We start from the raw sequence: 17,024 nt of genomic DNA on the forward strand, positions 1-17,024 counted from the left end.
TTTGTGTGTGATCGGTTTAATCTGAACACATATGGCTTTCCATCTCACGTAATTAGAATCTGATGGCTGCTTTTCATCCGCATGGTTCCTTCGTAGTTGAAGGTGGAGTGCGTTGGAATGGTGGACTACAAATAGACAAACTCCCTTATCTTCTCGGAGCAGCCCTGTGTGCTGGTGATATTTTCAATTCTTCAGGATTTGATTGACAAGGGTAAAGCCTTCCCGACCCCAAACGTGTTCTTGGCTGCTAAAAAGGCACGTTGCACACTCCAAGTTCCATCAGGACCTCTCCAGCCCCTAGCAGCCCAGGCTGATTGGCAGTATGTGTGGGAGACAGATGAGAGTTAGCGAAGCTAACAGGAAAGAAAAAGACGCTAGCTTGTGTAAGGGTGCCTCAGACTATGGATAATTATTCTGTACACCGCTGTCTTGACGTGTCAACCCTCCCCTGTGAAGAACTATATTCAATAGCAGCCTAGGACGTGGATTGACAGTAAACCAATCAGTGGCTGTAAAGGTTGTTGTGCCGTCCAATGGGGAGTATGGAGAGGGAGGGACTTGGAGAAGGCCTTGAACGAGTGAGAGAGAAGATGGCAGCCTCCGTGGACTACACACGTTAGACAAAAGTGAAGGTACTCTATCGAGTTGCATTACAGTTTTTTACAATTGTTTACACACGTTTTCAAAACTCTGTGTCTATTTCTCAAAACTCCACACACAAAATCAACAATTGCTCACACAAAATGCCAAATGCCTCAAATCTCCAGCAAAATGACACACAACATTCAAAATGTCAAAACACATGTTTAAAGCAAACATTAAGCCTCACATTACAAACACTTTTGTCATAATATGACATTTTGGATACATCATGTACACACTGTTGTTCAAAACCTAAAGCACTTCTGTCTTTCATGGAATTCTATGTTTATTTCTATATAAAACTGCAGAGAAAAGGTGAAATATACTCACATAAGCAGAATTGAAACCAAAAATATATTTTTTTTCCAAATCATTTGCTGCATTGAATACAATATTTGTACAGCACATAAAACAAATCCAACTACCACATGTAGTTGGACAGAAACCAAACACATCCAGGAAAAAGCTGATTTCAAACAAATACTTATACTGTAAACAAAATTATTACTGTATTTGTGTGTGTGTGTGTGTGTGTGTGTTGCTTGGGCAGAGGGTAGGAGTTGGGGGGTTGGGTGTGTGTCTAGGCTTCATCTCTCCTCCGGGCTGGGTCTGGCCACAATACTGGCGTCCATCGTCAAGATGCTATGTTCTCTCGCTAAACACCGAGGAAAGAACCTTCTTGCATGGCGATCCATCCTTGAATAGAGACAGCGTCAATGTCGCCACATGCTTCCTCCATTGCCTGGAGAAGTGGAATCACGAGGGCATAGGGACGACGATCATATACCGCCAGCGCCATGTGGAGAAAAAATTCCTCAATTGGATTGAGAAATGGAGAATAAGGAGGCAGGTACAGAACAGAGAAATGAGGATGGGTGACAAACCAGTTCTGGACCAGATGGGCCCGATGAAAGCTGACATTGTCCCATATGACCACAAATCTTTGCTGATCTTGATTCTGCTGACCTGGAACAAGTATGCGATGAATTGCATCCAGAAAAGTTATGATGTGAGCAGTGTTGTAGGGGCCAAGTGTTGCATGGTGATGCAGGACACCATTATTTGTGATGGCAGTACACATTGTAATGTTTCCCCACGTTTGCCCAGGGACATTCAAAATGGCCCTTTGTCCAATGATATTTCTCCCCCTTCTTCTAGTTTTTGTCAAGTTGAAGCCCACCTCATCTATATATATATATTCATGGAGGACATCTCCATCTGCATCCATCTCCAAAATTCTCTGTAAGAGACAAAAGTATATATACAGATATATAGACACACACATGTGCAAAAACCAAGACACTACATGTAATCTGGCTCGGTAGGTGCAATTCTAAATGTACTGGAAGTGGTTTTGCATACATACATCCACAAAGTCATGATGTAGGTTCTTCACTCGGTCGCAGTTCCTTTCAAATGGGACCCTGTATAGCTGTTTCATCTTAACTGATTCTTCTGGAGGACGATGAATTGTAGACAAGCTTACTGTAACAATGTTATTGAAAACAGTTGCATCATTTATAATATGGTGTTGGATCTGATGGATTCTAATCACATTATTTGCCAGAACCATATTTATGATTTCGGGTCTCTTGCTCGTCGGGTGAATTTAGCCCTCGCCCTCCACGATTCCTTTGCCTTTCCACTCTGTAGAAGATTCATAAACATAGTGAATGTGTGCTATGTCATATAGTCAAAAATGTCTTCCTGCAGTAAGCTGTACCATAGTATATGATACTGTAACACACCACACTGGCCATTCATGATTCATGAAATGCAGTACAGTAACATGATACAGTACAGTAAGAACTACTATTGTATGCATTTTTTCAGTTGTGCTGAAATAACTATTTTGTGTACAGTATATTACTGTAGATACAGTCGTTGCATACCTGTTCTCATTTCGATATGTTGGATAATGCCTGCCACCGTAAATCGATTTACATTTGGCTGGACCCTCAGTCCAGCCTCCCTCATGGTCAACCATGGTTGATCACATGATCAATCAATGTAGCCCTAATCTCATCTGAGGCGGCTCTCCTTATTTCCCTTCTTTGCCCTCGTCCTCTTCCATGTCCAACTTCGTCCAGCTCGTCCTCTTCCTCCCTCTTCCTCCCTTCCTCCTCTTCCAACTCCTCCTCCTCGAACCCCAACACCTCGTGCTCGTCCTCTGCCTCTACCTCCACCTCTCCTGGCTCTTTCTCGTTGTCATCCATTGTTCAAAACAGACATCTTGACATTTGACCTATTTATAGGCCTATACTAAGCCAATGATTCGTTGGTGTTCAATAAAGAGTGTTTGCACATGTGACGAGTGGGAGTGAAGCACTGGTGATTTAGTGTGGCATTTTGATAGGTTGTGTTTGAAAAACTAAATCAAGTTACTTCCTGTTAGATTTTTGTGTGTTAAGTAGAAAATTGAGTGTGGTGTTTTGCAAAATGTGTTTTAGTACATTGAAAACTGAGTCAAACATTGAGAATTAGTGTATGGTTTTGCAGATTTGGTGTGAGGTTATGATGTTTGGATGACATGTTTAGAAAAATTGTGTGACGAGAAAAGATTTTGTGTGTAAGCAGTTGAAAAAAACTGTAAGTTAAGTATTAAGTAAAATATCTTTAAGTTCAGTTCAAAGTAGTGTCATTGTGTTCCGGTTGCGGACGAAGGATACCTGGAACGGTTGTGTCACGGAGAAGAACAAGTCTACACTTCAATCAACTTTTGCGTTGTTGCCGTTGGGAAAGTGTATGGCGTCGTAGTGTGAGGTGGAATTGCCTCACTAGTTATCCTATTGGGAAGTTAAATTAGTTTAGAGAACAAAGTGTTAGTTTCATCGTCTTTCTAGATCAACGTGGGACGTTTCATCACGTCAGCTTGCAAGAGAAGCCAGCTTGTTGCGTCAAGCTCACTCTCTCCCCTCCCCTCCCCTCTCTCACTCCCGCGGCACCAACGGTGTGGTCTGTGAGTATTCCCTGCCACATGAGACTCTCCACTCCAGTTACTGGCACGAATAGACGTTCACCCCGTGAACTGGCTAATACTTTTCTTGTGGAACACTTTTAAGTGACAATCCTGTCTGACACTGGCGAACATTTAACTATAAGTGACAACAGTGGATTGAGCGGGAATTGAGTCATGCCAAAGCATTGAACTTATTGGGAGGGACTTTTGTGATACTGAATCACGTGTTGTGGTGCTTACAAGTGTATTACAATGTGTTATGTGCTGTTGATGTTATGATGTGTAATTGAAGGGGGTTTACTAAATCTAAATGCCTGTTGAAGGGAATTGTTAAGACCTAGTGAATACGGAACTATAGCCTAAAGGTGAACTAAGAAAGGGGCTTATTTGATTTTGTGTTAATACTGTCATGATTTGGGTTTCATGTAAATTGATAATTGCTTGGTTTGGTTGCCCCTCATTTTCAGTTTGTCAGATTTCAGATTAATACCTCACCAGTGAGTAGGTGTAAGGGTACCAGGTTTTCATAATCAAAAAGGTTTGATTCCAGTTAAAGCAAATGAGAAATTAAAAGTAACTTTGTTGACCATAACTTAAGCGTTCTGGTGTGAGGTTACACTTGGAAAGAAAAAAAGATAAACTGGAAAGAAAACTTTACATTGATGTGGAGGAAGCAAGAATAAGAGGGCTTTAGTGTTTTTTTAATGATGTAGATGAAGGTAGGTTACTCCTGTATTTGTATTCATAATATTTAATACCTGCTAATTGAGCTGGCATTGTGATAAAGGTTAGGAATATTGAGGATAGGGAATATACAATTGTGATACCTCTTACTTGGAACCAAGCCAGTTCATTTGTGCTGACCCAGTACTTTCCTTAGGACTGCTGGTGTTCTGGGAGCAGGCTTCACTCTGTAGGTTTACATCAGATTGCACTCTATTGACACAAGAGTGCCCGCTGTGTATCTGCATTTTAATGTGGGCCTACTGTCATCACACCTGTCATTATTTCCCATGATACACACCTGGATGGACTGCTGAATGATGTATCACCTGTCATCTTATCGCTTATTTCCAGAGAGCCTGTAACGCCCCATTCCCAAGGCCCATTTTATTACCCACCACCACCACCCATCTCCCCGCTTCTCCACCGTCTCCCAGTGCAAGACGAAGGGATGAGCAGGTGTGATAACCTGGAAGAGGGGCGGGAGGGGAGATTGCAGGATGGGGGGAGCTGGGGTCTCTGTCTCCCCAGTTTATCTCACCCCACCTGCAACCTGCCCCCCTCTGCTGTCAGAGAGCCGTCATCGCTCGGCTGTCATCTGAAACCGCTGAGGTTTGCCCAGGTCCTATGAGTGTGGAGAAACAGGAGACAGCTCTCCCCTACTCTCCTCTCCTTCCTGCTGCCACCCGCAAACCCTACAGCTGCATGGCATATAAACTAGTCTCTCCTGGGCTCACAGGAAATACCATGACACATTATTTAACTACATGGACACGACAAAGCTTGAAGGAAGTTAAGACGTATCAATCTATTTGCTAGTAACTGCTTCAACATTATATCCTCTTGTAAAGAGGATCTGTTCCTTATAGAACAGAAGTCACTGGACTGCACAAATCATTTACATATGTCTTCATAATAAAAACAGGAGGGAAAGACTGACATCTCGATATCACAACATCTTCAGAGTCAACTACTGGGTCTGTCTCTCCTCTCACACAGTCTACCCTACAATATGACGTCTTTAGAAACATAAAACATTTCCTAATTTATTCCCCTCATCGTGCATTCTGCCACTGCCTCCTTCTCTTAGTGCAGCAGCAGCACGAGCCCAGCGCCGGACCCATCCGTCTCAGCCTTTTAAAGGGGGAAGCATATTCATGATGTGCTAGAGCCGTCCTCTGTTGCCTTGCCCCCTCCCCCCAACCCCTCTCAGCTGGCCAGCTGTCAGGGCCGATTTGGGTGGATGGCGGCAGAGTAGTGGAACATCCGGTTTAGCGCCGGCCCCCTATCCTTTCATCTTTCCCTCCGCTCATTGGCCTCGCCGTCCATTATTTATTTTCTCAACAGGCATTACTTCCTGCTGCGGTTGCATAGAGTTTACATCACCCTCATTCAGCGAGAATATTAAAAGAACAATTTGGACAATGAAGTGCTTCTGTACTGGAAAAGAGAGGCCCGTTGAGGGAGGGTGGGGTTGAAGTGTGTGTGTGTGTGTGTGTGTGTGTGTGGGGGGGGGGGTCCAGGAACAGATTAGGCCATATGTGTGAGTTAAGATTTATTGATATCTTTTTTCACAGCAGGCTGCTTTAATCTAGTTTATCCCTGTGCAGATTTTCTAACTATCAGGTGAGAGTACTGAAGAACGCTGGCAAAGCAAAGCAAAAGTTAGAGTGAAAAGCGAGTATTTGTGCAGTTTTCCGCCAATTAAATAAGTGTCATATTTCCTTTTATAGTAGAAATTTTTAAAATAGAAATACCATAGCACAATTTGCTTCAGGCATTATATATTAATAACTAATGTCCATGAAACACGGACACTCACTCTCTCTCACTCTCTCTCTCTCACACACACACACACACACACACACACACACACACACACAGACAAATGATAGTATTCCACCTGCAGAAGGTAGAGATAAGTTTACCCTCCACTTTCATGCAACTGTTCATAAAAAGTTTAGGAAATGGAAAAGTGCTGAAAAAGTATTTTTTTCCAAACCATGCTCACAATGTCAATCCATTTTCCCTTCTCCCTCCTCTGAAAACGGGCTAAGTCTGTCATCGATTCATAACCCCTTTTACAGATTTCAGTTTCAAATCAATAGTGCAACTTCCTTCAGTTTGAAGCAAAGTGAGAAGTCCAGGGAGACATGATGAGGATTGATGACTGGGACATTTCTAGTCCGACTGAAACAAAGCCTCGTCTTCTAAATATTTAATGTTGTCCAGAAACCCTCTGATTAATCAAAACTCGAGTGCCAGTGGATTATTTTACGCTGTTTGTTTCCTTGGGCACTCCACTGATACACCTGCTGAAATATTATTAGACTGTCTCAAGATGCATCTAATTGGGCCTGATCGTGTGTCAACATTGGCGTGTTGTTTCTGGAGATGGAATGTTGACAGGCTGAGGAAAGTGGAGTACTTTGTTCACACTTGCATTATGAGGATGTTTGCAACACAGGTTTTGATTCATCCCATTCCATTAATCGTCAGCCTGTCATTTTGGGATCGATGTCCACATCAACCGGCACGAAGGAATCACTGCAGTGTTTGTGAGATGTTATGAGCATGTTTCTTTTGTGTAAGTAATATTATTATCCAGGAGTGCTGGTCATTTTTATCTAACTTCAGGGGTTACTGTAAGTTTGACCAACTTAATGTTTTGGCGACTCTCTGTCTGTCTGTCTGTCTGTCTGTCTATCTGTCCTGTAAGTGTCTATGTTTGACCTTCACACTGTTTAGGGACCACTTCTGGGGCCCCAGTGAAAGCTGTATTGGTGGCTAATGGCCTCAGGCAGGGTTTCATGCACACAGGACAGTTGAATTCTCTTGTAGGGACTTGGCCTGAGGACTGAGACAGTCACAGTTATAAATGATAAAATCATCAGGATAGAAATAAGGATTTGACATGATAAAGAAAAGAAATGGCATGTTCTATAAGCAGCACTGCACATTCAATACAAGTACTGCGAGAGAGGAGGAATGTGCATTTACAGTAAATTACTGTATCCAAGGCGATGCACCTTGGTAGCAGAAGCAGAGTTTTTTTTTTTTTTTATAAGGGTTGGAATATTGTTTTTGCTATTGTGGGATGTTGTGTGCTAATATTCATAAATACTACAAAAACAGTCCATAATTTTGTTGGGAGGTATAGCTTGTCTGTTGTGTGAAATGTGTGAATGGTATGGCCACAAAAGACCGATGCTGTGCTAATTGTGTTTTGAAAATGTGACAACTGGTTAGACAAACGCTTGTTAGCGACTGAAAAACTGTAATTGGAAACTACTTATTATCGTTAAGTAGACTATTGCTGTGTTTAAGATTCCGGACATCTGTTTGTTTAGTTATGACTTACAGTATGTTTATTGCACCCCAGAACAGATCTTTTAAAAGTTTCTTATGATAAATGAATGAGCAAAGTATCAACAATGCAAAACATGAAACTAAACTGGCAGCTGGCAAACTTAACAGCTCATCTTGAATCATGAAAGCTATGTTTAATATGAAATTGACCTGTGTACTTATACACTTCCTGTGAAGATGAAGGTGGGGCACCCTTTGTCTGCCATTAGTTCCATGATACCTTTGTGATTTCTCACTAAATACATAATTCTTTTGAAACATTGGAACAAATTGTAATTAGTTCGGTTTTTTAACTGTGAATCTGGAGGTACAGACACCAAAGAGGATCTCTATTGAAAACCCACAATTAACCCTGTCTCGGTAGCACCAGAGAAAGCCATCAATAATGTATTCAGAATCTGTTTTGGAGGTGATTTCTGCGAGCATCTGTCAATGCGCTGGAGGTTTTCCAGATCCGCTGGAGAGGGAGAGAGAGCCACATTGTCTCCAGCCTCGCCATCGTTTTGCCATTCAGGGCTGTGCGGCACGTCCCTTTGATATTGTAATGTGCAGCTAATCAACAATGTAAAGTATCAGAGGGGGATATGGGGAAGCACGGGGGTGCTTCCCGTGCCTGGACTATCTACATGTGGGCGTCGAGTGCCACCGGGACACTCAAGGGTGTGGATGGTTCCAAAGTGCATCTGAAGAACCAGCTAAAATGCCTGCCACAGATTTGGCAAGACACTAACAACACTGAGGCTCCTGTGGTTGTGGTAGGAGACGATGAAAGTGGAGTGCCAAGCACACTGGCTTCAATTCATCTCGTTATAGCTCACTTGTTGGACAATCTCAGTGGAAACACACACATATGGCACATTTCAGTGGTGTAAATATGTAGTGGAGATCAGGGATGTAGTTGAGGCTAAACACAAGGAAACACAATTTATCCACATCTGAAATGTCATAAATAGAGTTTATCCACCACACAATTTATCCACCTCTGAAATGTCAGAAATAGAGTTTATCCACCTCTCAAAAGAGTTTATTCACCAATTGCAACTTTGTCATATTGTGGCATTGTATTGTCCACATTCACACTCATAAACACTCTAGGAACCATTTACTGTAATACTGTACCATTGGTATTGTTATAAACATTGGACAATAACCTCCATCATCATCATCGGATTTGCCTTTTTTTTTAAATCCGACACCGCATGGCATAGACCTCCCCTCCGAGGGCCCTGACATTTAAAACGAGACATTGAGAACTTTGAAAAAGCACTGGTAGTTTACTTACAATACAATTTATACAGACAGTATCTTCATGAAGTTGAGCGTTTGCAGTTATCTTGAATTTAGTCACGATAAATTCGGCGACGAGTAAGAATGAACAGGTATGATAAGGGATCAGATTCAAAAATAATTCTGTGGAAATGCATGGATTCCAGTTGCTGCTACTGGAAGAAACTGGAATCCATGCATTTCCACTGAATTATTTTTGGAATCTGATCCCCTTTATTATACCTGTTCATTCTTACTTGTCGCTTCAATTTATCGCGGACTAAATTCAAGATGGCTGCAAGTGCAAACGCTAAACTTTGTGAAGTTACTGTCTGCATAAATCGTCTTGTAAGTAAACTACCAGTGTTTTTTCAAAGTTCTCAATGTCTCGTTTTAAATGTCAGGGCCCTCGGAAGTCTACCAATGAAGTGTGTGAGATACATTGAGCCTTGTAAATGGTGTAAAACAGTGATTTATTTGCATGGCTAGCCCGATGCCGAAGCATCACCATTGAAAAAGCTGTTGGTAGCATTGGCTAACTAGCGCCAGATTTTGGAGTGCAGGGGACAAGCCGAGATGGGCTATGAGACATATGTTCACACTCGGTATCATGTTTCAACACACTTTAGGTCAATATCACACCGGAATTCTCCTTTAAAAAATTCATAGTTTACTCACCTCTTATTTTACCACTACATTTCTGGTGGTGATGATGTAGATACCTGCAATGAACCAAGCACTATTCTAATTTTAAATTGGAGATTTGAAAGAATGTCAGACCACTTTGTGTGCTCAACTTAACAACTGCCCATACATGTATGCCCTTCTTGACTCATGTTGCCCTTCCAATGGGGAAAATAAATAAATAAATCGTACAATGGATGCAGAATTTCACGTAGGCCTAGATAAAAAAAAAAAATCGTAAAGCCTCATTCACTTCCATTCGGGCACCGAAAGTGAAAGTCAGTAGGGGAAGGGCAAACTCTGTTTACTTGGCTGCAGCGCTGCACGGGACCGGCACCAGAGCAGAGCCTGCATAAACTGCCCTAGAAGGAGATTGTCGTGGTTGTCATATGAGACGACTCAACGTTGTCGGAAAAGGTGAGTTTGTGATGTATAACAAACGAACGATCATCGTCATCAAGTTTTATGAAATGAATTAAAATCTTCATAAATCCAGGCTGAATTTGCCACGTTTAGCCTAAATAATCAGACAGATAGCTTGCAGAGAAGCAGCCCGTTATCACATAGCCTATAGGCTACTATTTTTTTGGTAGGCATTAGGCAAACTAAGCTATGTCTGCTGATAGTTAGTTTCTCACATTTCGTTTTAGCAAGAAGAATGAATGATGGAAGTAATGCATCACATTCATTATTTTATTCAAAATAAATCCGTAAATCCTATCACTAGTATTTTGGGTATTGTTTGAAGCCAAGATTCCCACTGAAAAGAGTCAGATTCAGGAGAGGGAGAGACAATTCAGGGAGGCAGCAATCACTGCAGGGTTGGCTGCGAAAAAGCCAACCAGCAGGTGAGACAGAGACTTTGCACTGTGATAAAGATGACATGACACTGTGTAGACGAATTGATTAATTATACAGACTCATATTTTAGCCTACTAATGGCAATGTTTCATAATTACATTACATTTAAGGTGAGGAGCAGTCACAAGCCTCCAGACAATGTGAGGAAAATGTGGACCAGGAGGAGGCACAGGACAGGAAGGCCTAAGTGATGATCACCAAATATGAGATGAGAGGACCATGCTAGAAAGTACAGGATTAAAGAGCTGCATGCTAAATAATTGTAATCTAAAAAAAACATGGGCTATTTTAGAGGTCATTTCAAAGATCTTGCCTGAGCAGAACATAAATACCACTAAGGGCATTAAAATAATGATAGTTAAGGTGATTGAGTGCTGTATTTCAGTGTTTCACTTCTGTGTGTATATACGCTGTTATTCTTAGTCCTGCATATAGCCTGTGAGTTTTTTTTTGGGGGAGGGGTGCCCTTTTTTCAGGTCAGAGCAACTGCCCCTCAAAATTCCTGTGCACGTCCCTGATGTGCAGTAGCCTATAAGGGTAAATCGCGCTGATTTGAAGTTACCTATAATAACTACCAGTGAGCCGCAGTCTCCTGCGGCTAAATTGGAGATTTGAAAGAATTTCAGACCACTTTGTGTGCTCAACTTAACAACTGCCCAGCTCAGCTCAGACCAAACCTACGCCCTTGTGTGTAGACATCTGTTTTAGAACAGTTACCTCTTGTATGAATAAATTTACAGCTGCCAACAATGTGATGGAGAATGACATATCTTTGAAACATCCAGTGTGATACTCATACCCGCTCATTTTCCTTCTCTGAGAGCGAGATGACAGGACCAGTGATAGAATTCACATTATATGATAAAAATTGAAGAGTACTGCTTGATGTGCCGCTTTGATTGCCATGAATGAATGAATGAATGAAGTATTGTAGGTGTCTTCAAATGAATTGGAACAATCTGGTGTAAGGGTTGGGAATATAATGAAAACTCTCTTAATGTTCCAATCTATGAACCGCAGCTTTTCTCTTGTCAGTACAACTTCTGTGCACCTTAACAGGAGCATGGTGTCCACCATTTTATATTGATGCTCGTTTGATATTGGGCTGCAATTTATCAGAGATGGAGGAAAAAACTTAAGGCAATCTCTTGTAAGTCTCATGAAATTGAATCTGTTTAGTTAAGTGCAAGTACATTTTTAGTTAAGTACATTTTCTTCTTAGGAAATGTACTTCACTGACATGTGAGTTACTGAGAAACCATGGTAGACAACAATCATTTCCTTTCCCAGGACTACATGTATTAATTTGGTGGACACATTTGTCCAAAGTGACTCACAGCAATGGAATAACATTTAGGCTATTAACATTTAAGCATTTTAACATTTAAACTTTTAAACTACAGGGCTACAGCTACAGCATTAGAATGATGTTTAACTAACTGTGCAGAGGAGATTATAGCTAGGAGTTTATCACTGTACCTGTCAATGCAATACATATTAACCCTTAGAACTCCAGACATTTTTTGCAGGTTTTTACATTACTATGTTTTAATGACTTTATAGAGGTCTCAACCTATGCAATATGATTAAAGTATTGTCATTTCATTTTAACCAACTATATTCATAAACATGAGCAAATTATTTCATAATTTTCTCATTTATTTATTAATTTTAAAATAAATGATTGGCAAAGAAAACTAATATATAGATTAAACTTTTTTTTTTACTAATTGAAATTCTGAAATAAATACTATTGACATTTTTACTACAATTATTATAGTCAGAGAGATATCATTCCTCAAAGTCATGCTGACACTACTTTCTATAATGCAAGTCAATGGGTGGATTACAGTCTATGGATAGATGGTGCTGTTGCTGATCTAGTTAATCTACCCATACCTGGACAGGAAATGACTTCCATACAAATGTCCCATGGTCACAATGTTTTGTGAGTTTTTTCCCCGCTATTATATTTTCGCAACATCTTTAACACATTTCGGTCGTGGTAAAAAATTACATGTTTTTAAAATGACGATAAGGTTTTACTTAATGGAAAACCGTAACCGTTAGCATAATCCCTGAACCCTCCCCTTTGGACACCAGTGGCACCTCTGGACAACGAGAGTAAGTCTGTTAAAATTAGTAATTTCTCAAGGGACCCGTGCCGCTGGAGTTCGGAGGGTTAAGTACTAGAAGTAGAGAAGTAGTAGAAGAGGAGATAGAGAAGAGAAGAGAAGAGAAGAGAGGGAAGTGGAGTGGGAAGAGGGAAGAGTGTGGTGTATTAGGTGTGTGAGGTTGTCATGAGTGCTAGGAGAGGAGGTATTCTTGGAAGAGTTGTGTCTTCAAGTGTTTTTTTGAAAATGTAGAGGGATGCCCCTGCTCCTTTGGAGCTTAGCAGATCGTTCCACCATCGGGTGATCACAGATGAAAAAAGTCTGGATTGCCGTGGGAGTGGGGGTGGCAGTGCCACACGACATTCCTTGGAGGAGTACAGCGGACGAGGGGTAACATAAGCCTTCATGAGAGCACTTAAGTAAGTGTGTCCAGAACCAGCAATCCCTTTGTATGAAAACATTACTGACTTGAATTTGATGTGGCCTGCTAAGAGAGGTGGTGCTCAATGAACAGCTGGGTAACATGTTCCCTTTTTGGTTGATTGAAAACTAGACGGGCCGCAGCGATTCGCATCACAAAATAAACTTGCTAAGCCCAATAGTCCTCCTTTCCTTTGATTGTTTATTGCTGCTTCTTCATTATTCAAATGCTTTCAGACCTCTCTCCCTGTAGTGCTGAGGATTTGGCCTCAGCATCTGCACACTGGGTCCAGTCAACACTAATGCCTCCTTAGTGTGAGGATGAGGTGACTTGCCTGCTACTAGCCTGTTTGTCTTATCATTCTCAATGAAGAGAACAAAAAATTTAAATTTTCATTTCTCAGTGCCATACTTCAAGTAAAACTAAAGACAGCAAGCAGGGATGGCAAGAAATAAGGAGGTCATCAGTAAGTCTATCTGGTCAATCTCAATTCATTTTATATTTCTATTGACTGTTGAAAGTAATTGGTTGTAAAAGGAAATGTATGAATATATAAATACATTATAAATAGATAAACTGCATTATAATAAAACTGTATTTGATAGTATGAAGTGTGCAATTTATACAGCATGCAGCATACTGTATTTGTATCACCTGACACCAGGAATTTAATGGTGAGCCTAGTCATCATTAATATATATATATCTATATATATATATCTATATATATATATATATATGGATGTTAAAAACACGCTAGTAAATCAAAACTTTCTTTTTGCCTTCATCTCCCTCTAAGGTGAGGTTGTGATTAGTAATGACGCACTTCTGTTCCTCAACCTCAAATATTTCTCTAAAGCTCATAATTTGGCTTTACCTTTTATAATGAGTGTGTAAGACGTCACTCATCAGGACCAATGAGGGAACTGGGAGTGGTCGAAGGAAATTGTGAAGCTTCCGCGCGCTGTTGGAAATAACAATTGATTATAGAACCCCTGTTAACCTAATGAATCTGACCCCGCTAGATATGGAGAAGTTTCAGTCAAAGTAATATTACTATCCATAGTAGGCCGATGTAGGCCTACCCACAATACTAGATACACAATAAGAAATTCTAGAAAACTATGCGGGTCAAAGCATAACTATTTATGTGTCAGATACAAGCTATTCATCTAATACATTATAGAAGGTACATCTAAATGAATAATGTGAAAATTACGAAAACAGGTTAAAGGATCATTTACTGTAGGAAGCCATATGAAGCAATCAGAGAATGAACATACCAGCTCAGAGGATGATGGCTACACACCAGAGTACAGACTCTGGCTACAGAATGGCTCCTAAAATGCTCTGTGAACCTCACTTAAATAGTTTACCTAGTTTGTGGTTGGTTACATTGATATGGATCACATGATTGGAGGTCAGCTGATTTGGGATCACATGGTTGGAGGTCAGCTGATTTGAGAGTACTTTGATGTGACTGGAGACCATTGTTGTAGTGAGAGTGAATTAATCAAGACATGACAATGTTCACATTAATTACATTTCCTGCTTCCTAGTTAGTTTATCCTGTGAAAAGGCAAAGGTTATAGATATAATCAAAAGTTGTTGTAGCAGCCATATGTGACAATGGGCCCACCATGAGGTCATACCATCATGTGGTAGAGTAATTAATCAACAGTTCACATGATCAGGAGTTTGATCAGTATAGAAACATTAGGACTCCTTACAAGTGCAGAATAGCTTGGAAGTATTATTAGGCATGGGAAGCAATTTAGACATGGTGAAATAATAGACAGAAGAGGAGACTGTCGTTAAAGAGTTTGTGGTCAAACGCACCATGTCAGCAAGTGAAGACGAATGTCGTGTGTGTGTGTATGTGTGTGTGTGTGTGTGTGTGTGTGTGAGTGTGCATGCAGGGTTATTTTTTATCTTCAATTCTGCAAACCAGTGCAACAGATGAAAGACATGTTTATGTAGTAAGACTGTGACTTTATGTGGGCAACTGCAGCCTACAGTACTGTCAAAGTGTCAAAGTCATGATACAACACTGTCCAAGAAGAGTGGGGTTACTGGAATAATATATGTCTGTGGCTATTCGGTAAGATGCTTAACGGATTTACAAAAGGCAAATATTTGGCACATGTGCACCACCAACACATGTAGATTATGCATTATGGTAAACTAATTAATGAGCTTTACGTTGAAAAAACATAGCAAACAAGAAGACTTTGTAACTTTGTAACAACAGATCTAAACATAGATTTAGCGTTGTCATGACAAAGATCCTTGATTACTAGCTCCGCTTTAACCCTCTCTGGTCATGGGAGAAAGCTTTCTTTCTTTATGGGCTCAAAAGAGCTTGGGCTGAACCGTGGCGAGGTTGTTGTCCAGTATCTTCCCAGCCAGCAGGTGATCATTTTTTTTCTAATAGAGAAACACTCGAATCTTCAGATGACTTGCCATTTATGTATTTTTTTTTATTCTGAGTCACAGGGAAAATCTATCTTACAGGAACTGAGAAAATCACCCTGGGAAAAAAGCCTTAAACTGACAGACCAAAAAAATAAAGAAATAAAGCACTGGCAGCCTTCCCTCAGATATCAAAGTACTAACAAGGAGGAGCAGCTTTCTTGGTTTTCAGTTTACTCAAAGTTTACTTTAAAAAAAAAAAACATGCAAAAATATGGTAATGGGTACCCCTGTCTGTTAATGTCATGTTTTGGACTTGAATAACAAATTAGCATTAGGAAGGTTAGCATCCCAGGGCCCCCTCATAGATTTAACATCGTCCCATAGGAGGCGTGCTGTGCCACTCCCAGCTTCCCACGACTAGCTTACTGCCATAACCACTTGGTACATCTCTGTACGGTGTGAGCTAAAGCACATTCATCCAAGAACTTGGCAAACTGCAAAAAGACAGGGGAGGAGAGGAGGAGGGGAAGAGGAGGAGGAGGAAGGGAGAAAGGGAGGAGGGGGTGCTCTAGGCCCTATTTCTCACACATTTCTGCGGTAATTCAGAATTTCTGAAACTATATTGCTTTTACCGGATATGTATATCCTATGTATAAATATATTTAGAGGCAAAATAGCCTACACAGCGCTTCAAAGTGTGAAGTGAATCCAAAGACCTTTTTTAGACTTGCCATATTAAACAGGCGCTATCAGCTTGTGAACACCACTGTATAGCTCTCTATGTCGACTGTTGACAAAAGTCAGCAATTACCTTAGAGGCACGCAGATTTGATGATTCAAAAAGAGGTTTAGCTCAAAGATCCCCTCTGAATCGTGGCCACCTCAAAATAACCATGCCTGAATAGAAATGACTGATTTCTACGCAGTTCTGAGTCATCATTAAATCTTCAAAGGGCCTGAACAGTGAGCGATGTTTTTCTTCTCTTGGAGGTTCTTAGGAACCATGAGCTGAGCCATAGGCGGGAAGCGACAGAACTGTGAGTAGCAAGCATGTCTTGTAAATATTTTAGGGTACTTAACATTCACATTTCACTGCCGTGTTCTTCAATACCAATAAAAGTGGGCCAGTGTGAGGAGAGCACATTGTGCTCTCTGGGCAGACAGAACCTCAGAGTGCATTCTTCCTCTCGGAGCACAGTAACAATGAGACACGCATGCGCGCACACACACACACACACACACACACACACACACACACACACACACACACACACACACACACACACACACACACACACACACACACACACACACACACACACACACACACACACACACATACACACACCAATTAGAGACTGTGAGGGCCGTCACAGAGACACAATTAGACTGTAACACTGATATTCCTGAACTGCAAGGTGTTTAAACATTGGCCTCTGAACAAATAATGAGTTGAAGAAAACTTTCAATAATTTATGATATATGATATCCATGGTATATGGATGTGAAAAGAGCTGCAGTAAATGGCAAGGACATTGACATTTTTATGACACTTTCTGAACATCTTTTCT

Source organism: Alosa alosa, chromosome 18 (genome assembly GCF_017589495.1).
Source record: "Alosa alosa isolate M-15738 ecotype Scorff River chromosome 18, AALO_Geno_1.1, whole genome shotgun sequence".
NCBI classification, from domain to species: Eukaryota; Metazoa; Chordata; class Actinopteri; order Clupeiformes; family Clupeidae; genus Alosa; species Alosa alosa.